At 38.9% G+C, this 23,937-nt stretch overlaps 1 long non-coding RNA gene across 4 annotated transcripts; it reads right to left on the bottom strand.

Moving 5' to 3' along the window:
• Positions 1–6,569: 6,569 nt before the first annotated feature.
• On the bottom strand, positions 6,570–8,886 carry LOC126412179 (uncharacterized). Of its 4 annotated transcripts, none has more exons than XR_007575239.1 (3): positions 8,867–8,886; positions 7,711–7,869; positions 6,570–6,713 (listed from the first exon to the last, which is right to left on the bottom strand). It is a non-coding gene; the product is annotated as an uncharacterized LOC126412179 (long non-coding RNA). The 4 variants fall into 4 exon arrangements; XR_007575238.1 differs by lacking the exon at positions 8,867–8,886 and adding an exon at positions 8,045–8,249; XR_007575240.1 differs by lacking the exon at positions 8,867–8,886 and adding an exon at positions 7,981–8,023.
• Positions 8,887–23,937: the final 15,051 nt, after the last annotated feature.

Here is a 23,937-nt window from a genome sequence, read left to right on the forward strand (position 1 = left end):
AACAATTCCATCAGTGGCATCTGGCCAGCAGTAAAATTATACTCATGACACAATATAGCAAATTGATGAAACCTGTATAAAATTCAAGTGGTCTGAAGTAAACATACGCTTACATTCCTAAAAGAGCCCTTTTCTAGCTTTGGTCTGACACTCTAGAAATGCATCATCAGGCTTGGGGGTAAAGAAACCCACCCACACCTACTGTTGCACAGCTATCGGGCATGACCCCTGTGGTGTGGGGATGCTGGTTTTCTCACATTAAAAGAAACCAGCTGTGGTTACGCCACCATGAACGATACCAACACATTTATACTATTTTTCACATGTACACTGATGTTCCACACAAATCACAAACTATGCTAACACAAAGTACACTGCACCTTAAACCAGAATTAAACTAGCATATCAATTGCTATCACACATACTAATAATTCTACACGTGAATCATTTCCAAAACAGTCAGGAAGACTGCTACAACCTTCAAAGTTTACACCCTATGACAACGGTTAAAAACCTGAAGGCCATTTATACATTTTTACTACCACAGCAGCACGATTTTACTACCATAATCTTCACTCCCCTGGTAATCCACAGTTAAACTGTGACATCTATAACCAGTTCAGTTTTGTGGTTATAGCAGAGAAGGGGAAAAAAGGTCACAGTGAGTAGTGACAAAAGACATCCTTTAAGTTTTTCATGTTATTCACACTAACTTCCTAGTCACGAAGCCCTATTATTGCCTTCACCAGAGAGTGCTAAACAACTGTAGACTATAAAAGATGACAGGCTTAACATGAGTACCATTTGAATATGTGCCCATTATCAATGAAACTTCACTTTGTTTCTTTTTACAGACACATATGCTCACATGGCAAAACCAAATATAGTTTTTGGGTGCTTTATACTGGTCTTTTCAATTACAATATTGCTGGAGATATTGTCTCAAAGTTGCAGAAAGTTGTGGGTGCACTGGAGACAGCTGCACTACAGGGGCCAAACAACTTTCTCTCTCTCTGCAAGTATTATATTTGCACCAACGTTTATCGGGAACATGTGCAAATGCTCCTACAAAATTTCATCAAATTCTGTGATCATCATGTGGGAACTAAGCCCACACGGCATGGAATGACCCTTATGTCAATTCCTGTTGTATTTATTGTTTAATGATCAGTGTAGAATTGTCAAGATCTGTTTATTTTGTTGGGAAATAGTTGGCTGGAGTATGTACTGAAGATTTGTTGGCAGCCTGGGCTTCCAATTCTAAAATTACACTTTTGCAATAATACAGGAGCAACCTTGTCAAAATGCATTGCACAGATTAAGTGCCTAAAACTCTGGCAATGTTACAATAACTCATGCGGGAAAATCTATTGCTGATGCAGTCCACTGAAAATGAATACACTTCAAACATCATGCATGTGAACAGATCATCACATTCCTTTTCTTGCTGCTGTAGGTCACTTCACAATTTTTGAAGTCCACACTATTTTTTTCCATCCACATTTGTATTCACAGGCATTGCCTAGGTAACTAACTCTCATTAAAAGAGTTGTCACATACCTTTAGCTCCTGCCTGTCAATGAGCCACTTATTTTTCTCCATAAATATTTTATTACACGGAGTAAGCAAATTGCCCAAGATGAAAGACAGTGCATGGCAATTTTTTCAATTTCATTTCTCAGCCTTGTATCAGGAAGTATTACCAGTTTCAACTTATCCATTAAATTTTAATATATATTAACGCTAATTTACATGTGCTGTCTCAGACCATTCTATTTGTGAATATTTAAATCTCACCCAAAACTTGCCACAATTGTGTGTACATGTATCTCTGTTTTGATACTTTCTCACTGAATCTACAATTAATATTAACAAAGGAATCTAAGCATTATTCTTCAGTTTTAATTATTTTTGTCTAGCAGTGAGTAACTGTTTGATACAGTACCCAATTTTTACACTGCTCAGTCAGTTTCAAAACAGTTCTTAACTATTAGCACAGTGTGGTAAATTGATTGTATAAACTAGTGTACTTTACATGTGGCAAGGGCCTTATCAACCATAAGCCTGCTCTATGAGCCTCTTCCACTTCTGCCTGTCCAATGCGCTGTTTGTCCAGTTGCTGCTGCTGTTTATCCTCATTGTGTCCTCCCGAATGTTATCCCGCTATCTGATTCTGGGTCTCCCTATTCTTCTCATTCCTTCAACTGTTCTGCTGAATGCAATTCTAGGTAGTCTATTCTGTCATTTTTGCTATATGGCCTGCCCAATTCAACTTTCTCTTGAGCACTTCCACAATGTTACAGTGTTTATACAGCCCTCTTAATTCTTCATTTCTTATTCTCCATTCCATGTTATTTTCGTCGTATACAGGCCCAAAAACTTTCCTTAGTATCTTTCTTTTGAATATTAACAGTTTTTCTTCATCTTTCTTTCTGAATATTAATGTTTCACATCCATATAACACAGGTATAATGGTCGATTGATATAAGCGTATTTTGAAGTTACTGTGATCTTTTTCTTACAACTTTGAGGACACTAAAGTGTCTTGTTTGCTGTTGATAAATGGGCATCTATTTCTATATCTGTTCTGTTATTACTAAAACTACTTCCTAGGTACTTGAAGTGGTGAACAGTCTTGAAATTGAATCCATCTACAGTCAGAGGTGCATCTTTTCTGGTTTTCTTACTTATGGGCAGGTATTCTATCTTTTCTTCATTAACATGTAATGTTTTCTCAGCAATTTTGCATCATTCTGATTAATTCTCTTTTGGAACTACTTAGTGCTACATCATCTGCATAGGCAAGTCTTGTAGTGTTTGCATCCTGTAGCTGGATCCCTTGTGGACAGGTTTTAGAAAATTTTCTATCAATCTTCTCTAGGACAAGGTTAAAGTAGGTGAAATGGCATCCCCTTGTCTCAGCATAATACACTGCACAAAATTACACTTCAGCCCTTTTGCTACTATAGACAGGCTTTCAGCATTCTGTAGAAAGCTTGGCTTTGTGGCTGTACTGTTCACTGAACACTGATAACCAAGCCGAGACTGCCTTCTGGCCACTGTGAAATATCTATTTTAAGACAACTATTTGTTTGAAACCACTTAATCCTGCATACTTTACAGTTTATACATTCACTTGCTAAAGGGCAATTTCTGTTAATTACATGCTGCAGTTACTGCACAGCAACAGATGAAGTTAAACATTTCTCAAAATCTTAAGTTTGCAGAGGTAAGTATGGCTGATTTTACTTGTCACATTGCAGTAAATGAGATCCAGAGACATTTAAATTTCATTTAAAATTTAGAGCAGAAGAATTTAATACTTTTAGATTATCGATTTTTGTACCTAACGGGCTGTTTGGTGCAACATGCCCATTTCTGTCCCTGTGAATCAGGACTATAATCACATTTAAGAAATTCAAATATTGAAATGACTCCAGCAAACTTTAGCACACAAAGAGGCAGATGTCACATAATAAATACTCTCAACTTTATTCACCAAGATATGGAATTTATCTGCAGCAGTGAAAGGTTGGTAACTCAGGATACAGAAGGACAATGAAAGCACTGTAGGAAGAAACCAAGTGACACACAAATTCACTATAGCTGGGAAGTGGCACAGCAGGATGTACTTACATATACATATTCACAGCAGTCTCATAAGTGAGAAGTGAGAATAAAATTACAATCTAACATCCTACAGGTAAAGCTTAATTCACAATGAAGACTGCTATAAATATTCTGTAATATGCTTAGCTTTAACTATTAAAAATATCAGTGTGTCACTGAAAATATATACAGTCTGCAACCCTTAAAGACATTCAAGAAAGCAAAGATTTCTTTACTGCTCTTTCACACTTTAACAAATTTATTCCTATCACGAGAATCACATTCAATGGACAAGCAAGTTGCAATTTCAAAACTCATCTGTTTGTGCTGATGGAATTTATGGTAACTTTCCCAGTTACTGTCCTACACACAAGTTTACACAACTTACCTGAAAATTTACATAATTTTTTCCCGACTTTAATTTAGCATTTTGAAGAGACTCAGCATAGCACACAGTCAATAGTTTCTAAACTAAACCAACAGACTCAACACAAGTTGGTATCTAACAACAAATTAGGTGTGAACTCTTCTGATGGCTTGTTTGAAACCTTCTGCATTGAAATGACTGCTGCATGTCTTACAAACTTAACTGAAGAAAGGAAATTAAATATCAGACTTTTTGTAACTATGAATTCACTTCCAACTGCTCAGAAGGTGATGCTTCACTTCAAAAAGTGCTTTCCCAAAAACAGCAGCAGTAAGCAAATAACTAATGTGCAAAACTAATGTGAAGTGTTCAGTTTCATTTGTTTGGGCTGTAAGTACAGACCCTAGTGGAATAAGATACAGTGTCAATTACTTAACTTTGTTGCTATGGGTGTTTTTTTAAGTTTGGTTTGTTGATGCATTTATTGAAATAAACACCCAGCCATATTTATACAAATTGTGTCAATACAACTCACTAGTTTCATTCATGTTAGAAGTAACTATTCTGTAAAAACCAGCACCCTGTGGATTTGAGTGGTAAATTCAAGCTGGATAATCTATTTCTTTAGTACAGCCTACATATGAGATCTATGCAAACAAGACAAAACTTACCTTATGATTAACATAGCTGCAACCAGTATGGCTGTTATTTAGTCTCTGAAGATCTGGTTCTAAATTTGCAAATTGTCATTTAAGAAAACAAAATACTATGAAATTGAGTGAATTTCATATGCTGTGAACTTAAATGTATTTACACTGCAGTGCTTAAATTTTACATCCCATTAATTTTCAACATGATAGAATGTTACTAGTGCAACATCATTCCTCTGTTATAGCTTCCAAGATGACACTTTACCTGACAAGATTCGCGAGTCCTTTAATGTGGGACTAATAGGCTGAATATTTACCCACTTTATTATTTTATAGTCCAATATACAATATAGCCAAAATTATCTCAAGTTACAAAAAGGCTAGAAGTAAAGCATCTACATCTGAAAACAAGTACTTACAAGGTGTCTCATGTTGGTCTTACACATTGCGTGAAAACTGGAAGTGACACCTATTGGATCTGCCACTTTTGCAATAATCCACACAATCATTAAGAAGTAGATAAAAATATCTAAATTTAAACTGAAACCACTCTGCAAACCTATAAACCCATATCCAGAGGCACTGGCCAATGACCACTATCCTTTTTTTTGCCATAGGATACATTAACACCATAGCCTAAGTTCTGGAAACAAAGCAAGGAAGATTGCAACAGGGCGAGCAAATTTATCTGTATCAGCAGTCCATAAAATTTGATTTGTCCTGCCTCCACAGCAACATGCAACGGTAGTACAATTTATGTACTTTAGCAAAGTTACTGTATGTAACAATTCCAGCTGGGATCTTTCAACAAAGATAAACACATTGGCCATCTGATTTTTTAACCTACTGATCAAAATTCTTATCTGATGAGTGGAATCTAACTCCCATAACTTTGCAGTTTTAAGCTTAGACTGGCACTATAAAATTAACAAATGCACATCCAAATATATGCTGAAGCCTTTAAAACAACGTAAGTACATTCAAATAAGGCTTAACCCACTGGACTAGCCTGTAACCACAAACCAATCCACTTTTCTGCGGAGTACAGGGGAGAGGGGGGAAGTGGCCGTAACACCAGTACTATTCACACAATCCAAGTTTTCACTCAGTACAGTGACTTGATAGGAGCTAATAAAGTGAAAATTCCTTTACAGTTATTCCCATCGACCACTGCATATGTCAACAAGCATTGTTTGAGTATCAGCAATTTAGAATGTTGATGAGAAATAGGCACTTACCCTTTTCAGTAATGTGATTTATATTGTGCTCCACAGAATATGAATTCTTTATACCAGTGAAACCCATTATACACTTTATGTAGAGTTCTCAAAAAACCAGTCTTGTTTATAAAGAATGCTGTTGCAGGAAGATAATTTCTTGAATTATGTGGGGGCAGTCCACAGTCTTCAGCAGGAGCTTTGAAATTAACTTCAGATCTGAACTGCAGCTATCAACTACACCTGCTTGATACTGTTTCCAACACAACCTGAAATTTCAATGTTTGACTATAATCTGTATAAACCAAGCATTCAATTTTAATTCCATTAGAGCGTGGATCCAAGAAATTATGAAACTATACTGATAATCTTTACAGTGAGCAGGTTAGCATCTTCCAAGAGGCAGGAATGATCTGTGGAGAAAATTCTCAGCCCAAAATACAAGCACAGAGTACCTGAAATATATGCTGAAGGTAGAATTTAAGTCTATCTTCTTAATGATGTGTTCTTGACACTTTCAAAATGGAGGCCATTAATGTTGACAACCACAATTCATATGTTTGAGACTTCAATTTACCTTTCTTATAAAATTAAAATTCCATCAGGACTGCTGGAATCTAGATTGACAGATCATTAATGTCAGTAATATGTTTCAACCATCTCTCTCCGCAAGAAGTTTTACTTACAATAGGTCAAGGATAAGGCACTTTAATATCCACAAAACCATTATTTGCTACAAATTGTAGTCTTTATTTGAAACTTTATTCATACAAGTAAATATCTTTAAGGAACAAAACCTTTACAAATTCTCAACAAACCCAATCCTCCTAACACTTTCCTTGCTTCCAGTTCTCTTCATCAGCCCAGCAACTGAAAAGAAAGAAGTTCATTACTTTGTGCTCAACGCAGTTGAAACTGCCAACTGCAGACCACGATTAGCTGCGAGTGCCAAATTACTAATTACTTTTCAGTAGAAATTCTTTTGACCCTTTGGAATTTCCAACCTTCAGGATCTCTTACTGTTCGTTAAACTTACAAGCACACCACTGTTTTCATAAATGCCTGACGGAAATCATAGCGCCATTGCTTTTAACTAAAACGTCTCACACTCACAAAGATGTTACTTCCCTTAAGAAAGGACCAGGGTCGACATAGAACTATAGCTTGTAAGTACGCTGGCGACAACGAAAACAAGTGGATTTCTGTAAACTCAGATCACTTAGGAAAACAGACTTTTCTTCAACCGAAGTCTTATTTTTTTTTAAGATATCGACTATTGAGCATTTAAACTTAAAAAATAACATCGATCTCCATAACCCTAAAAGCAACCAACGTCTTAACAGCTAATAACATACCTTCACTTGCCCCGAACACAAAACTCTTATTTTCAGTAAGTTACAGAAAACACCACACGGCGCTACAGAATAGCGTCACTAGTCAACGTCACTGACCACTATCATTCCCTTGCTGGTGGGATCAAGGTGAAATTTTTCAACTTTTAGTTACTAGAGGCAACTACTTTCAAGCACCTAACCTCAGAGACCAGATTTGACTGTATATTTGTATGCGTCGCAAATCTGACAATTTACATGATCACAGCTTCAATACATTGGCACTGACACTATTCGGTACAAAAATTCTATCAGCAGCATATCCAAAGAAGTACTTTCTAAATATAACTTACATCAGAACTTCAAGGCCAATAGACAATAACGTTTTACTCAGTTTTCCCATTTATATGTCCAAAACTATCACATCACCAAGCCAAACCTGCGTAAGCGCGGGGCACTACCATTATTTTCTGATACATTATATTAGCATTGATACGAACACCGAAAATAACTTTCCTGTAACGTAGTACGCTTACCTTCCGCACTGCCACAAAAAACACCACGCTATCGCTCCCGACGCACCATCATCAACTCGTCATAACTCAACCAGCGCCCATGATTGCCGAATATTTATATAAGAACCCCTCGCGCAGTCGTATTGTGTATTCGTCCGCGAAGCTAGAACATAGTCGTATCTGAAAAGATTTAAAAGAGATTATCAAAATAGGAACATAATCAAATAGAATAACTCATAACCAATGTTTGCAATATTTAAACCATCCCAAGTTAATTAGTGCTTTTCTAACAAAAATTAAGTCGAATCAATAATTGCTAGAAATTTCGCTATCTGGTGACGTGTTCTATGCTCACATTCTACCGCCTTCTGGAACAAAAATTGGCCGTATAAAATTTCTTTATTGTGCAGCAAATAGGCCGTAGACTTCTTTAATTTTTCATCTAACGCTATTTTAGTGTGTGTGGCAAATTTCTGAAACCTGGGGCGTTCCCTATTTTTCTAACTTTTTGAGTTGGTAAGGATTTAGGAACGTCGCAGGAAACGCGGATGAATACTGCTTTAAGATACCTACGTACACGCGTAGAAAAATGAGTCAATGTCATGACGTCACGTGTACACTATGTGACGTCACAATTAGAGAAACTTGGGTGGGCTTTCATGGAAATGGTGAAAAGGAAATATTTGAAAATTAACTATTGATATAATTTTAGGGAATGAAGAACAATTATAGTATAAAGCTCTAGTCACTATCACTGAAGTATCAGCAACGTAAAAAAAAACAAAAATTCCGCAGGTATTATTTATTATTAACATTTATCTGTAGAGCACGGCAGTGAGGATATATCTCAGTAAAGACTTGTCCCCATTTTAAATGAATCTGTACTAGAGATGGGCAAACTGAAACACGTAACTGTTTCGAAACAAATGAAACAGTACAATGTAATGTTTCGATACGCTGTTTCGAAACAGTGAAACAGTTTGTGTTTTGTAATCTAATAAACCTAGACATTTTATCATCTTGAATGTCTACTGTATAGGTATGTCCATATAAACACAAATGAGGTGCGAGAGCGCTAATCATATCGCAGAAAGTATGAAGCTATCACTTAGGCGTCTTGGCAGTTTCGTATTTCATGCAGCAAATGCGCTGCTTTCGTGTCGTGTGACTTTCATACTTTTCAACTGGCTGAGGACAGCCATAGCTGAAGACAGAAGAACCACCACGAACGGAACTGGAGGTTGGAGCGAACTGCAGAAACAACGGATATGGTACTGGGATTCCCACATTCCGCTAGTATGGGAATATACCCATCCTGCTAATTTCCATGCACACAAAGGGAATCATTGTGGATAATAGGCACAGTGACTATAGACTCACAAATAATGCCAAATAATTCGAATAAATAACAAAATATAACAGAAAAAATTTTGTCTTTCAAGGTGTTTCGAACCGTTACTACAAATTCACCATGCTTCCCAGCCCTTCCCGTTCACTATTACTCTATCAGTGATATGTCAAACAGATTGCTTGCAATTATACCTACATTAAATTTATGTATATGTATAATAACTGTCACTCTACGCCTTTTTTTTATTCAAAATGTTCTAGGCTTACTTGCGTTTCTTAATATGATTACTGTACTTGAACAGAGAAACGTATGTTATAAAAAAACAGTGTAATTTAACTGAATGATTTTCACCTATTTATTATTTTGAATGTGAATAGTATGCGTTGTTTTATTGTTTGGTTAATGTTTATAAAGCAAATGTTATGCAATTTCGGAATAGGACAGTCATCTAGAAACGAAACTTTATTTTCGGATATCTTAAGCTTCATGCTATTGCTTATCAAAACGATTTCGACACTCTTGAAAGTGTTTCACGAAGTGGTATGTTGTGTTTCAGTACCTGTGCCGAGCCCGAATCTCGTCCGACACAGAGCGGAATGAAACATCACTGTTTCGATACAATCAGTCCGTTCCAAGCACAAGTGGACTGAAACAGCCTTATTTTGAAACAACGATACAGTTTCTGTGTCTGGCTCGAGATCGAATCTGGTCCGGATATCCGAGACAGGGGCGGAATGAAACACCACTGTTTCGAAACAGTGAACCACAGCCGTTCCGAAACACTGAAACAGTTCCACGTATCGATACACTGTATCGAAACATAGAAACAGTGGCCAAGTCTAATCTGTACAGTAAGGTACTGTCCCAGAAGGATTAAAGTTTGCTATTCTGAAACAACTTACGAGGATGACTACTATGTCCGACTACCGGCTATACTTGCAAAATGCAAATTGCTTCTCGAAAATACTAGTTCCTCTAATGTACAAAACAATTCTAGGCCACCTCAGTGTTCACAAATCAACAGCAACCAGAAAGCAAACAATTGCGACTATAACATTAAAACAAACACTGCTATTTTTCTCTCTCAAATGAAATTCTAGAACAAGCTTCGCAAACTTCTTTGTCCGAGAGCCTATACTGAGTGTGTGGAGTAGCACCTCGGGCTGCATAAATATCTATCTTATTAATAACTGCTGACATATATAAATTTTAATGCGCCAATTTTTTTCTTCACTCTAAATTTATTTCTGGGTTGCTTTTTGGACGGAGTCTGGAAAAAAAAACTTTGAAGTAAGTGTTACTGTATAGTTTACTCAATCTCCAAAAGTGATCATGCTACATACCACTCACGCCTGAAAAGTGTCAGACTTGCGCGAAACAAAGAGCTCTAGAACACAATAAAAAAAACACACTTAAAGTAAAAAATCAATACAAGCAATATACCACCTTGCAGCCAAAATGAACTACTTTTGTTACATATAAATGTACAATCCCTAAGAAACAAAGTCCATGAGCTAGAGTACTGTCTGGGGGAAATTAAGTGTGGCATTCTCTGTGTTAATAAGCATTGAATTAAAAATGCAGAAACAAACTTATTTGTACCATTTAGCTACTTACTGGCAACAAGCTACTGTAGACCAAGCAATGCCCATGGTGGACTGTCCATTTATATCAACAAAAATTTGAATCTAACGTATTCAATCATAGAGCCCACAAGCCTGTCTGTTGAAGGACTTTATGAAACATCTGCCTAGGTTATACACACTCAGAAACTCATTATTGAATAGAATAGAATATTTTTATTAGCCTTTCAGTGTATTTGATACAATTAGCTTCGTCAAAGTATACAGAGGGTTTTAGTTTCAGTACGATATTCAAATAGTTACAGAAAGGGTAGAAAAGGAACTAAAGACCTTCTCTTCAGCATTATGTAAAACAATGTGTTATACAATAATTAAATACACACACAAGAAAAGAATCACAGTAATTAACTAGCTTATATAATATCAAAACATTTTCTTCATAACTTAGGTAAAACATATATTTTGATGATTAGTTTCTAAGAATTCTTCAGTTGTATAGAATTCGTTGTTTTTTAGCCAGGTTTGCCATGTATTCTTATATTTATTTAGTGGTACTGTATGAGCTGAGCATGATAACTTATTGAAAAATTTTATGCTGAAGTACTTATAGCAATCTCATGTTCAATTTTTTCAGATTTTCTCTGGCATACATTAAACAGTTTTATATGTACATGCTTGGCACTGTCATTATGCCAAGAGATTTAAAATAATTTCTGTTGGACTCTCTGGGTGCTAAGCCTTCCATGCACCTGATTCCTTTCTTCTGCCGTCTGAAAATACATTCAGCCCCTGGGGAGTTACCCCAAAGCAATATTCCATACTGCAGTTGGGAATGAAAAAAAGCATAGCATGAGTGGAGTTGCAATTGCATGCTCACATTGTTTCTTAATTTATTCAATAAGAAAAGTACTCATGCTAGTTTACTACATAGATAATTGGTGTGTCCTTCCCATGAGAGCTTTTGGTCTATGATTAGTCCAAGTAATTTCACAGTTTTGTTTTCATTTTTAGTTACTTTGAGATTAAATATTATTTCTTCTGTTTTTGTTTGATTTATGCACAGCTGGTTAGCCTGACACCAGTAATTAGCTGTTTGCATCATTTCTCTGTTTTTGTCCAGTACACTCTGTAAGTTCTTTCCTGTACTTATTAATGTCATATCGTCAACATATAGTATGTTCTTACACGGTATGTAATTCGAGAAGTCATTAACATAGACAATGAACAGAAAAGGTCCAAGAACAGAGCCTTGGTGTATTCCTCTTTCTATAGGGAGTATTTCTGACCTCTGCTTATTTGCATATACAAGTTGTAACCTATTGCTTAGATAAGATTTGAATAGACGGAGTGTATCGCCTTCAATGCCATAGTATTTTAACATTTTGATGAATATGTCATGTGACACTGAGTCAAATGCTTTACTTAGGTCAATAAATGTTCCAGACATTGATGCCCTTTTTTCATACCCTTCATAAACATTGCTCACCAAAGCTTCTACTGCTTTTACAGTTGATAGGTGTGACCTGAAGCCAAATTGTTGTTCATTTAAAATTTTGTTGGTTTCAAATATATCTGCTTATGCACACAATTTTCTACTAACTTGGATATGATTGGTACTATTGAAATTGGTCTGTAGTTATTTGGGAGGTTTCTTTCACCTTTTTTTATACACAGGCAATGTAATTGTGAGCTTAAGACAGTTGGGGAATATTCCTTCATCAAGTACTCTGTTTGATAGTGAGAGAAGTTGCATTTTAATTTCTTTTGCTATACATTTTATGATGAGATTACTGAGTCCATAATAGTCTTCTGTTTTGGAATTACTTAATTTGTTTATTGACTTATGAATATCATTAAATGTGATTCGGGTCCAACTCAACTTCTCACTTCTTGTCTGTTTTGCACAAGTGAGCAATGCTTCTGCATCAGAGCCAGAATTGATGGGTGGGGTGGTGACGCTATTTATAAAATATTCATTGAGAATATTGCAGTCAATAGGGATACTCCTTTCTTTATTGGTATTATTAATTTCCCTTTTAATGACAGTCCAGGCAGCTTTACATTTATTTTTAGAATTTAAAATATATTCATCATTTGCACAGCACTTAGCATTTTTTATTTCTAATTTGTAAAGGTTTCTCATTTTAGTGTAATTTTCCTTGTCCCTATCACTGTTATGAGATTTGTCTTTCATAATCATCAATAGTATTCTGAGTTTGTTAAGTTGTGGGGTGTACCACTTGTTTGTATGTTGTTGCTTATGAGTAATATTACTCTGGTACCTTTTGGTTACCAAGGGGCATTTCATTTCTACTATATGCTTTATCTCTGTCAGGAAAATGGAAAAACATTTATTAATTGTTTTCTTGTTATCCATTACACGAGTCCAATCCATTTCTTTTAACTGGTTTATCATTTTGTTTACCTACATTGGATTCACCTAGAATTCTATGTGTCACTTCTCTCTCTGTAGAACTGAAGGCTGACTTTTCTATTTGAAGCCACAGCCCTGCGTGGTCTGATATTCCTAATTCTATTACATCACATTATATGGAGTCTTTGTACATTGCTAATTATGTCATCAAGGCATGCGTTCAGTCTAGTGGGTTTTTCATTGAGACAGTAATAGTTTAATGACTTCAGAGTGTTAATCATATGAATTACATTTTTTCTCTTTGCCCTTATATCTATGTTAATATCACCTACAATTACAATTCTATGCTGTTTATATTGTGACAACAGCAATATTAAAGTATTAATTTTTTCTATAAATACTATCTCATCAGGGCCTGGTATTCGATAGATTGAGAAAATTACAGTTTTCTGTTCTTGCATTATCACACCAGCTACTTCTATTGTAGCTCCAAGGCATATTCTACTAAGGTCTATAACTGAGTAATGCAATTCAAGGTTACTTTTGACATATATTGAGACCCCACCATGTGTAATACTTTTTCTGCAGTAGCTTGTAACTAACAAATATCCAAGAGGAACACACAAGTCTATTTCAGTGTCTTTCATCCAGTGTTCGTTGATGCTTAGAACACTGCAGTTGATTTTATCGAGCCAGTATTGTAATTCATTGATTTTAAACCTAAGAGATTGCACATTTATGTGAAGGAGGAGGAAACTGTCTCTGCTACATAGTGGTATTCTACTTTCACAGAACCTTCTGTATTCATTTATTTTCGCTACATGATCTAGGGTTGCACAATTATCTGAATGAATTAGACTGCTGCAGTTTCCACTTAATGTAGTTTCTAACTTTCCTTCGTCTGTAATGTCGTTTTCTCTAAAAAAGGAGGTGTACAGTCATGCTCTGTGGGACGGTTTTTTAAGACAAGGCTGCTGCATGCTTGTATTTCATTTACAACAGTTTACTGACCACTAGCTTCTGATGAGGCGATAGTTGCAGAAGAACTCTCTGAATTAATCCTACTGACTGCAAAATATAACCAACATAAAACATTAATAGAGATGTAAAAGTAAAGAACCATGAACCATGGACCTTGCCGTTGGTGGGGAGGCTTGCGTGCCTCAGCGATACAGATAGCCGTACCGTAGGTGCAACCACAACGGATGGGTATCTGTTGAGAGGCCAGACAAATGTGTGGTTCCTGAAGAGGGGCAGCAGCCTTTTCAGTAGTTGCAGGGGCAACAGTCTGTATGATTAACTGATCTGGCCTTGTAAGACTAACCAAAACGGCTTTGCTGTGTTGGTACTGCGAACGGCTGAAAGCGAGGGGAAACTACAGCCGTAATTATTCCCGAGGGCATGCAGCTTTACTGTATGGTTAAATGATGATGGCATCCTCTTGGGTAAAATATTTTGGAGGTAAAATGGTCCCCGGTTCGGATCTCCGGGCAGGGACTACTCAGGACGACATCGTTATCAGGAGAAAGAAAACTGGTGTTATACGGATCGGAGCATGGAATGTCAGATACCTTAATCGGGCAGTTAGGTTAGGAAATTTAAAAAGGGAAATGGATAGGTTAAAGTTAGATATAGTGGGAAGTTTGGTGGCAGGAGGAACAAGACTTTTGGTCAGGTGAATACAGGGTTATAAGTACAAAATCAAATAGGGGTAATGCAGGAGTAGGTTTAATAATGAATAGGAAAATAGGACTGTGGGTAAGCTACTACAAACAGCATAGTGAACGCATTATTGTGGCCAAGATAGATACGAAGCCCACGCCTACTACAGTTGTACAAGTTTATATGCCAACTAGCTCTGCAGATGATGAAGCAATTGATGAAATGTATGATGAGATAAAAGAAATTATTCAGGTAGTGAAGGGAGACGAAAATTTAATAGTCATGGGTGACTGAATTCGACAGTAGGAAAGGGGAGAGAAGGAAACATAGTAGGTGAATATGGATTGGGGGTAAGAAAGGAAAGAGGAAGCCGTCTGGTAGAATTTTGCACATAGCATAAATTAATCGTAGCTAACACTTGGTTCAAGAATCATGAAAGAAGGTTGTATACGTGGAAGAAGCCTGGAGATACTGACAGATTTCAGATAGATTATATAATGGTAAGTCAGAGATTTAAGAAAGGTGTAAAATTGTAAGACATTTCCAGGGGCAGATACGGACTCTGACCACAATCTATTGATTATGAACTGTAGATTAAAACTGAAGAAACTGCAAAAAGGTGGGAAATTAAGGAGATGGGACCTGGATAAACTGACTAACCCAGAGGTTGTAGAGAGTTTGAGGGAGAGCATAAGGGAACAATAGACAGGAATGGGGGAATGAAATACTGTAGAAGAAGAATGGGCAGCTCTGAGGGATGAAGTAGTGAAGGCAGCAGACGATCAAGTAGGTAAAAAGATGAGGGCTAGTAGAAATTCTTGGGTAACAGAAGAAATATTGAATTTAATTGATGAAAGGAGAAAATATATAAATGCAGTAAATGAAGCAGGCAAAAAGGAATACAAACGTCTCAAAAATGAGATCGACAGGAAGTGCAAAATGGCTAAGCAGGGATGGCTAGAGGACAAATGTAAGGATGTAGAGGCTTATGTCACTAGGGGTAAGATTGATATAGCCTACAGAAAAATTAAAGAGACCTTTGGAGAAAAGAAAACCACTTGTATGACTATCAAGAGCTCAGATGGAAACCCAGTTCTAAACAAAGAAGGGAAAGCAGAAAGGTGGAAGGAGTACATAGAGAGTCTATGCAAGGGCGACTTACTTGAGGACAATATTATGGAAATGGAAGAGGATGTATATGAAGATGAAATGGGAGATACGATACTGTGTGAAAAGTTTACAGAGCACTGAAAGACCTGAGTTGAAACAAGGCCCCGGGAGTAGACAACATTCCATTAGAACTACTGACAGCCTTGGGAGAGCCAGTCCTGACAAAACTCTACCATCTGGTGAGCAAGATGTATGAGACAGGCGAAATACTCTCTGACTTCAAGAAGAATGTAATAATTCCAATTCCAAGGAAGGCAGGTGTTGACAGATGTGAAAATTACCGAACTATCAGTTTAATAAGTCACAGCTGCAAAATACTAATGCGAATTGTTTACAGACGAATGGAAAAACTGGTAGAAGCGGACCTCGGGGAAGATCAGTTTGGATTCCGTAGAAATGTTGGAACACGTGAGGCAATACTGACCTTACGCCTATCTTAGAAGAAAGATTAAGGAAAGGCAAACCTACGTTTCTGGCATTTGTAGACTTGGAGAAGGCTTTTAACAATGTTGACTGGAATACTCTGTTTCAAATTCTAAAGGTGGCAAGGATAAAATACAGAGAGCGAAAGGCTATTTACAATTTGTACGGAAACCAGATGGCAGTTATAAGAGTCGAGGGGCATGAAAGGGAAGCAGTGGTTGGGAAGGGAGTGAGACAGGGCTGTAGCCTCTCCCTGATGTTATTCAATCTGTATATTGAGCAAGCAGTAAAGGAAACAAAAGCAAAATTCGGAGTAGGTATTAAAATGCATGGAGAAGAAATAAAAACTTTGAGGTTCGCTGATGACATTGTAATTCTGTCAGAGACAGCAAAGGACTTGGAAGAACAGTTGAACGGAATGGACAGTGTCTTGAAAGGAGGATATAAGATCAACATCAACAAAAACAAAGCGATGATAATTGAATGTAATCGAATTAAGTCAGGTGATGCTGAGGGAATTAGATTAGGAAATGAGACACTTAAAGTAGTAAAGGAGTTTTGCTATTTGGGGAGCAAAATAATTGATGATGGCCGACGTAGAGAGGATATAAAATGTAGACTGGCAATGGCAATTTGAAAGCGTTTCTGAAGAAGAGGAATTTTTTAACATCGAGTATAGATTTAAGTCGTTTCTGAAAGTATTTGTATGGAGTGTAGCCATGTATGGAAGTGAAACATGGGCGATAAATAGTTTGGACAAAAAGAGAATAGAAGCTTTCAAAATATGGTGCTACAGAAGAATGCTGAAGATTAGATGGGTATATCAGGTAACTAATGAGGAGGTACTGAATGGAATAGGGGAGAAGGGGAGTTTGTGGCTCAACTTGACAAGAAGAAGGGACCAATTGGTAGGGCATTTTCTGAGGCATCAAGGGATCACAAATTTAGCATTGGAGGTCAGCGTGGAGGGAAAAATCGTATAGGGAGACCAAGAGATGAATAGACTAAGCAGATTCAGAAGGATGTAGGTTGCAGTAAGTACTGGGAGATGAAGAAGCTTGCACAGGATAGAGTAGCATGAAGAGCTGCATCAAACCAGTCTTAGGACTGAAGACCACAACAACAACAAGAGTAAAGAGAAAGACTGTGGTATGCATCCTAAAGATCTTAAGATCAATGAATTGCTACTGCTTAAATGAATAACTGACCAGAATGGAGGCATGCCTTGACAATATAAATAGCAATGTGTGTAGGAATCAAGTAGAACGGGATACCATCGAATTAGGACTACCTGACCATGATGGTATATGGCTCAAAATTGGAAATCTGACATTTGATGATCCCAGGATGCCAACTACATATAGAGCTCTCAAGGAAGTGAACATTGAAATAATGAGAAATATTCTGCGTAGACTAGAATGAGTTAGAATACTAACCATCGACAAAGATATAAATGAAAGGTTTTCTGCACCCACACCCAATATAAAAAAACACATTAGACAGTAACTGCCCTTTTATTACTAAGAGATGTTACCATAGCAATATGCATAAACCGCAATGTATAAAAAAGTGGTACATCCCGCACCTCAATAAAATTAGAATCCTTTTACTCATGCTAACGACAAAATTGAAGGCAGTCAAGAAAACAATAATAGATACATAAACTTAAGAAAAATATACATATCTGAAATTAAAGCAGCAAAAATGAAGAGTATATTTTAAATTCTAAAAAAACAAATGTAAAGCTGCCTGGAACATTGTTAAAAGTGAGATAAACATGGGAAAGGCAGAAATCAATAACCAAATTAATTGTAACACACTCAACGAACACTTCATAAATTCAGTAAATGCCTATGTACCAAAAAGTGATGATTTAACTGATGTGGAAGCTTTTCTTTTGCAATCACAGAATAAAACAGATAAAACATTTAACTGGAGTAGAATAACTGCTACAGATATAAATAACCCTGTAAACAAGCTGAACAACTCTAGAACAGAAGCCCCCCTGCGGGTCCAGCAGTTAGAATAGGCCCGAGGTATTCCTGCCTGTCATAAGAGATGACTAAAAGGAGTCTTACATGTATCGGCCTTTGAGATGGTCCCATATAGGGTTTGCCCTCGATTTTTCAAAATTTTCCTGAAGAGCGAGCCAATTGGGGAAGGGCGCCTTACATGGTGCACCATGTCCATCATGCACTGAGACCTATCGCATCATTCGTTGATGTGGATCTGCACTTCTGCTCAATCTCCAACTGTTTGGTGAGGTCACCCTCCTGGGTGGGTATTTTTCCGTTAACTGTGCAGTATCATTTTCTATGCTGACAATGACAATGGACTTGCTTGCTTGGTTGCACCTGATATCCAGCACAGTAGCGAGTCCGTTGTGGTGGGACCACCATGTACCCTGTTGGTTGTAGCCCCCTGACCACACGGGGATCGCTCTGCTGATGCCTGGGCCGTTAACTCCCTACAGATGCCAAGGGGTAGATGCTCACCCCCTGGTGCATCGGAACTCCCGGCAATGATCATCCTGCCAGGTGGCCTTTGCTGTGGCTGGGTGGCACCCATGGGGAGTTCCCCTGGTCAGAGTGGGTGGCATCAAGGCAGATGACACGTGATGGAGCATAGTACATCATTTCTTGCTGGTGGTCAAACACCAGCAGTCTCTAAGCATTCACGGGCTCAGTTTAATGCGCCGAAGTACAACCCCATATCATTCCTCTTCCTGGCCACACCATGGGAGGAACGTCAGGCTAAGGATGGCAGCGGCTTATACTCAACTCAGTTCCTTGTATGTTCAAGAGTTGATGATGATAAAGCCTCAGTTTTTTGTTGAGCATTTAGAGGACAAGTTTGGGGAGGTGGAGGGCTTGTCCAAAATGAGATCTGGGTCAGTCTTGATCAAAACTGCATTCTCTGCCCAGTCACAGGCTTTACTCGCCTGTGACAAGCTGGGGGATGTTTCTGTAACCGTCACGCCCCATAAGACTTTAAATATGGTCCAGGGTATCATATTTCATAGAGACCTTCTTTTGCAGTCCGACAATGAGCTGCGCACCAATTAAGAATGGCGAGGTGTACATTTCATTCGGCATGTCCACCGGGGTCTGAGGGATAATCAGGTTGCCACCAGTGCCTTCATCTTAGCCTTCGACGGTGATACATTACCCGACAAGGTCAAGGTGATGGCCTACCACTGTGTTGTAAAACCCTATATCCCTACCCCAATGTGGTGCTTTAAATGTTGGAAGTTCAGTCATATGTCTTCCTGCTGTACTTCCAGCATCACATGTCGAGACTGTGGACGTCCATCACATCCCAATACTTCATGTGCCCTGCCTCTCACCTGTGTCAATTGTGGAGAGCACCATTCGCCTTGCTCACCAGACTGCAGATTTGTCCAGAAAGAAAGGAAAATCGTGGAGTACAAGACACTGGACCAACTGATCTACAGTGAGAAACTTTCACCTCTGCTGTCACCATTGAAGCTCACCCACATGGGAACATCGATGTGATGGTTGAGCAGGTGACTACAACAATCGTTTCTGTGGCAGGAAACACGATCCCTCGCTCTTTAGGGTCCGCCAGTGAAAGACAGTCCCTTGGTGGTCGCCGGAAGACGCTGAAGTAATTAAGGAGCGTCAGCGAGCTCTGCAACGGCATCAGCAGTACCCTTCCCTGGATCACATCATAGACTTTAAACAGTTCCTTGCTTCACCAACTTATCAGACGACGGGAGCAGGAATATTGGGAGAGATATGTCCCGACCATTGGGTGCCATACATCACCTTCCCAGTCTGGGCAAAGATGAAACGTTTTTTCCAGTACCAGACCCCAACAGATGTTCCCCCATTGTAACATAAATGGCGTGTTATCTACCGACGCAAACGCGCTTACTGAGCACTTTGCTGAGCACTATGCTCGATCCTCTGCATCGGAGAATTACCCTCCAGCCTTTCACACTCTCAGACGGCGGCTGGAAGGGAAAGTCCTCTCATTTACTACATGCCACAGTGAATCCTATAACGCCCCATTCACAGAGTGGGAGCTCCTCAGTGCCCTTGCACATTGCCCCGACACAGCTCCTGGACCAGATCGGATCCACAGTCAGACGATTAAACATCTCTCATCTGACTACAAGCAACATCTCCTCATCATCTTTAGCGAGATCTGGTGCGATGGCGTTTTTCCATCGGGAGAGCACCATCATTCTGGTGCTCAAAACCAGTAAAAACCCACTTGATGTGGATATGCTATCGCCCATCATCCTCACCAATGTTCTTTGTAAGCTGCTGGAACATATGGTGTGTCAGCATTTGCGTTGGGTCCTAGAGTCATGTGGCCTACTGGCTTCATGTCAGGGCGGCTTCTGCCAGGGTCACTCTACCACTGATAACCTAACCTAACCTAACCTAACCTAACCTAACCTAGTGTCCCTAGAGTCTGCCATCTGAACAGCCTTTTCCCGACGCCAGAACTTGGTTGCCGTCTTTTTTGATTTACGAAAAGCATATGACACGACCTGGTGACATCATATCCTTGCCACATTATACAAATGGGGTCTCTGAAGTGCATTCCGGATTTTTTATCGCTTCCTACTTTCCGTGCCCAAGTTGGTGCCTCCCATAGTTCCCCCCATATCCAGGAGAATGGTGTCCCGCAGGGCTCTGTATTGAGTGTCTCTCTACTTTTAGTGGCCATTAATGGTCTAGCAGCAGCTGTAGGGCCGTCCGTCTCATCTTCTTTGACGGCTTCTGCATTTCATACTGCTCCACCAGTACTGGTGTTGCTGAGCAGCGACTACAGGTAGCCATCCACAAGGCGCAGTCATGGGCTCAATCCCACAGTTTCCAGTTTCGGCTACAAAGTCGTGTGTTATGCACTTCGGTGTCGTACCGTTCATCCGGAACCATAACTTTACTTTAATGACGATCCACTCACTGTATTGGAGATACATTGAGTTTTAGGACTGGTTTTCGACGCCCGATTGACTTGGCTTCCTCACCTTTGTCAGCTTAAGTGGAAGTGAGTTCGTACCCGTGGTCTAGGGGTAGCGTCTTTGATTCATAATCAAAACGTCTCCAGTCCCGGGTTCGATCCCCGCCACTGCCTGAATTTTGATACATAATCAGCATTGGCGGCCGAAGACTTCCGGCATAAGAAGTCAGCTTCATTCTGCCAACGGCCTTGTCAAAGAGTGCGGAGGAGCGGATAGAGGTTCAGGGCACTCTCTTGTCCTAGGGGTGGGAAATTGCCCCTAAAGGCGGAAGAATCAGCAATGATCAACGACATGAGGATGTAGAAGGCAATGGAAACGACTGCATTAAAGACAAGTAACGTGTATCCACAGGACATATGGCCTGTAATTGAAGAAGTGTCATGATGATCTCTCCATTGGCAAAAGATTCCGGAATAGTCCCCCATTCGGATCTCCGGGAGGGGACTGCCAAGGGGGAGGTTACCATGAGAAAAAGATTGAATAATCAACGAAAGGATAACGTTCTACGAGTCGGGGCGTGGAATGTCAGAAGCTTGAACGTGGTAGGGAAACTAGAAAATCTGAAAAGGGAAATGCAAAGGCTCAATCTAGATATAGTAGGGGTCAGTGAAGTGAAGTGGAAGGAAGACAAGGATTTCTGGTCAAATGAGTATCGGGTAATATCAACAGCAGCAGAAAATGGTGTAACAGGTGTAGGATTCGTTATGAATAGGAAGGTAGGGCAGAGGGTGTGTTACTGTGAACAGTTCAGTGACCGGGTTGATCTAATCAGAATCGACAGCAGACCAACACCGACAACGGTAGTTCAGGTATATATGCCGACAGCGCAAGCCGAAGATAACAGATAGAGAAAGTGTATGAGGATATTGAAACGGTAATGCAGTATGTAAAGGGGGACGAAAATCTAATAGTCATGGGCGACTGGAATGCAGTTGCAGGGGAAGGAGTAGAAGAAAAGGTTACAGGAGAATATGGGCTTGAGACAAGGAATGAAAGAGGAGAAAGACTAATTGAGTTCTGTAACAAGTTTCAAGAGGAGGAGGTATACTTGGAAAAGACCGGGAGATACAGGAAGATTTCAATTAGATTACATCATGGTCAGACAGAGATTCCGAAATCAGATACTGGATTGTAAGGCGTACCCAGGAGCAGATATAGACTCAGATCACAATATAGTAGTGATGAAGAATAGGCTGAAGTTCAAGACATTAGTCAGGAAGAATCAATACGCAAAGAAGTGGGATACGGAAGTACTAAGGAATGACGAGATACGTTTGAAGTTCTCTAACGCTATAGATACAGCAATAAGGAATAGCGCAGTAGGCAGTACAGTTGAAGAGGAATGGACATCTCTAAAAAGGGCCATCACAGAAGTTGGGAAGGAAAACATAGGTACAAAGAAGGTAGCTGCGAAGAAACCATGGGTAACAGAAGAAATACTTCAGTTGATTGATGAAAGGAGGAAGTACAAACATGTTCCAGGAAAATCAGGAATACAGAAATACAAGTCGCTGAGGAATGAAATAAATAGGAATTGCAGGGAAGCTAAGACGAAATGGCTGCAGGAAAAATGTGAAGACATCGAAAAAGATATGATTGTCAGAAGGACACACTCAGCATACAGGAAAGTCAAAACAACCTTTGGTGACATTAAAAGCAACGGTGGTAACATTAAGAGTGCAACGGGAATTCCACTGTTAAATGCAGAGGAGAGAGCAGATAGGTGGAAAGAATACATTGAAAGCATCTATGAGGGTGAAGATTTGTCTGATGTGATAGAAGAAGAAACAGGAGTCGATTTAGAAGACATAGGGGAACCAGTATTAGAATCGGAATTTAAAAGAGCTTTGGAGGACTTACGATCAAATAAGGCAGAAGGGATAGATAACATTCCATCAGAATTTCTAAAATCATTGGGGGAAGTAGCAACAAAACGACTATTCAAGTTGGTGTGTAGAATATATGAGTCTGGCGATATACCATCTGACTTTCGGAAAAGCATCATCCACACAATTCCGAAGACGGCAAGAGCTGACAAGTGCGAGAATTATCGCACAATCAGCTTAACAGCTCATGCATCGAAGCTGCTTACAAGAATAATATACAGAAGAATGGAAAAGAAAATTGAGAATGCGTTAGGTGACGATCAGTTTGGCTTTAGGAAAAGTAAAGGGACGAGAGAGGCAATAATGGAAGCAAGGCTAAAGAAAAATCAAGACACTTTCATAGGATTTGTCGACCTGGAAAAAGCGTTCGACAATATAAAATGGTGCACGTTGTTCGAGATTCTGAGAAAAGTAGGGGTAAGCTATTAGGGAGAGACGGGTCATATACAATATGTACAACAACGAAGAGGGAATAATAAGAGTGGACGATCAAGAACGAAGTGCTCGTATTATGAAGGGTGTAAGACAAGGCTGTAGCCTTTTGCCCCTACTCTTCAATCTGTACATCGAGGAAGCAATGATGGAAATAAAATAAAGGTTCAGGAGTGGAACTAAAATACAAGGTGAAAGGATATCAATGATATGATTCGCTGATGACATTGCTATCCTGAGTGAAAGTGAAGAAGAATTAAATGATCTGCTGAACGGAATGAACAGTGTAATGAGTACACTGTATGGTTTGAGAGTAAATCGGAGAAAGACGAAGGTAATGAGAAGTAGTAGAAATGAGAACAGCGAGA

Source organism: Schistocerca serialis, chromosome 7 (genome assembly GCF_023864345.2).
Source record: "Schistocerca serialis cubense isolate TAMUIC-IGC-003099 chromosome 7, iqSchSeri2.2, whole genome shotgun sequence".
In the NCBI taxonomy this organism is placed as follows: domain Eukaryota; kingdom Metazoa; phylum Arthropoda; class Insecta; order Orthoptera; family Acrididae; genus Schistocerca; species Schistocerca serialis.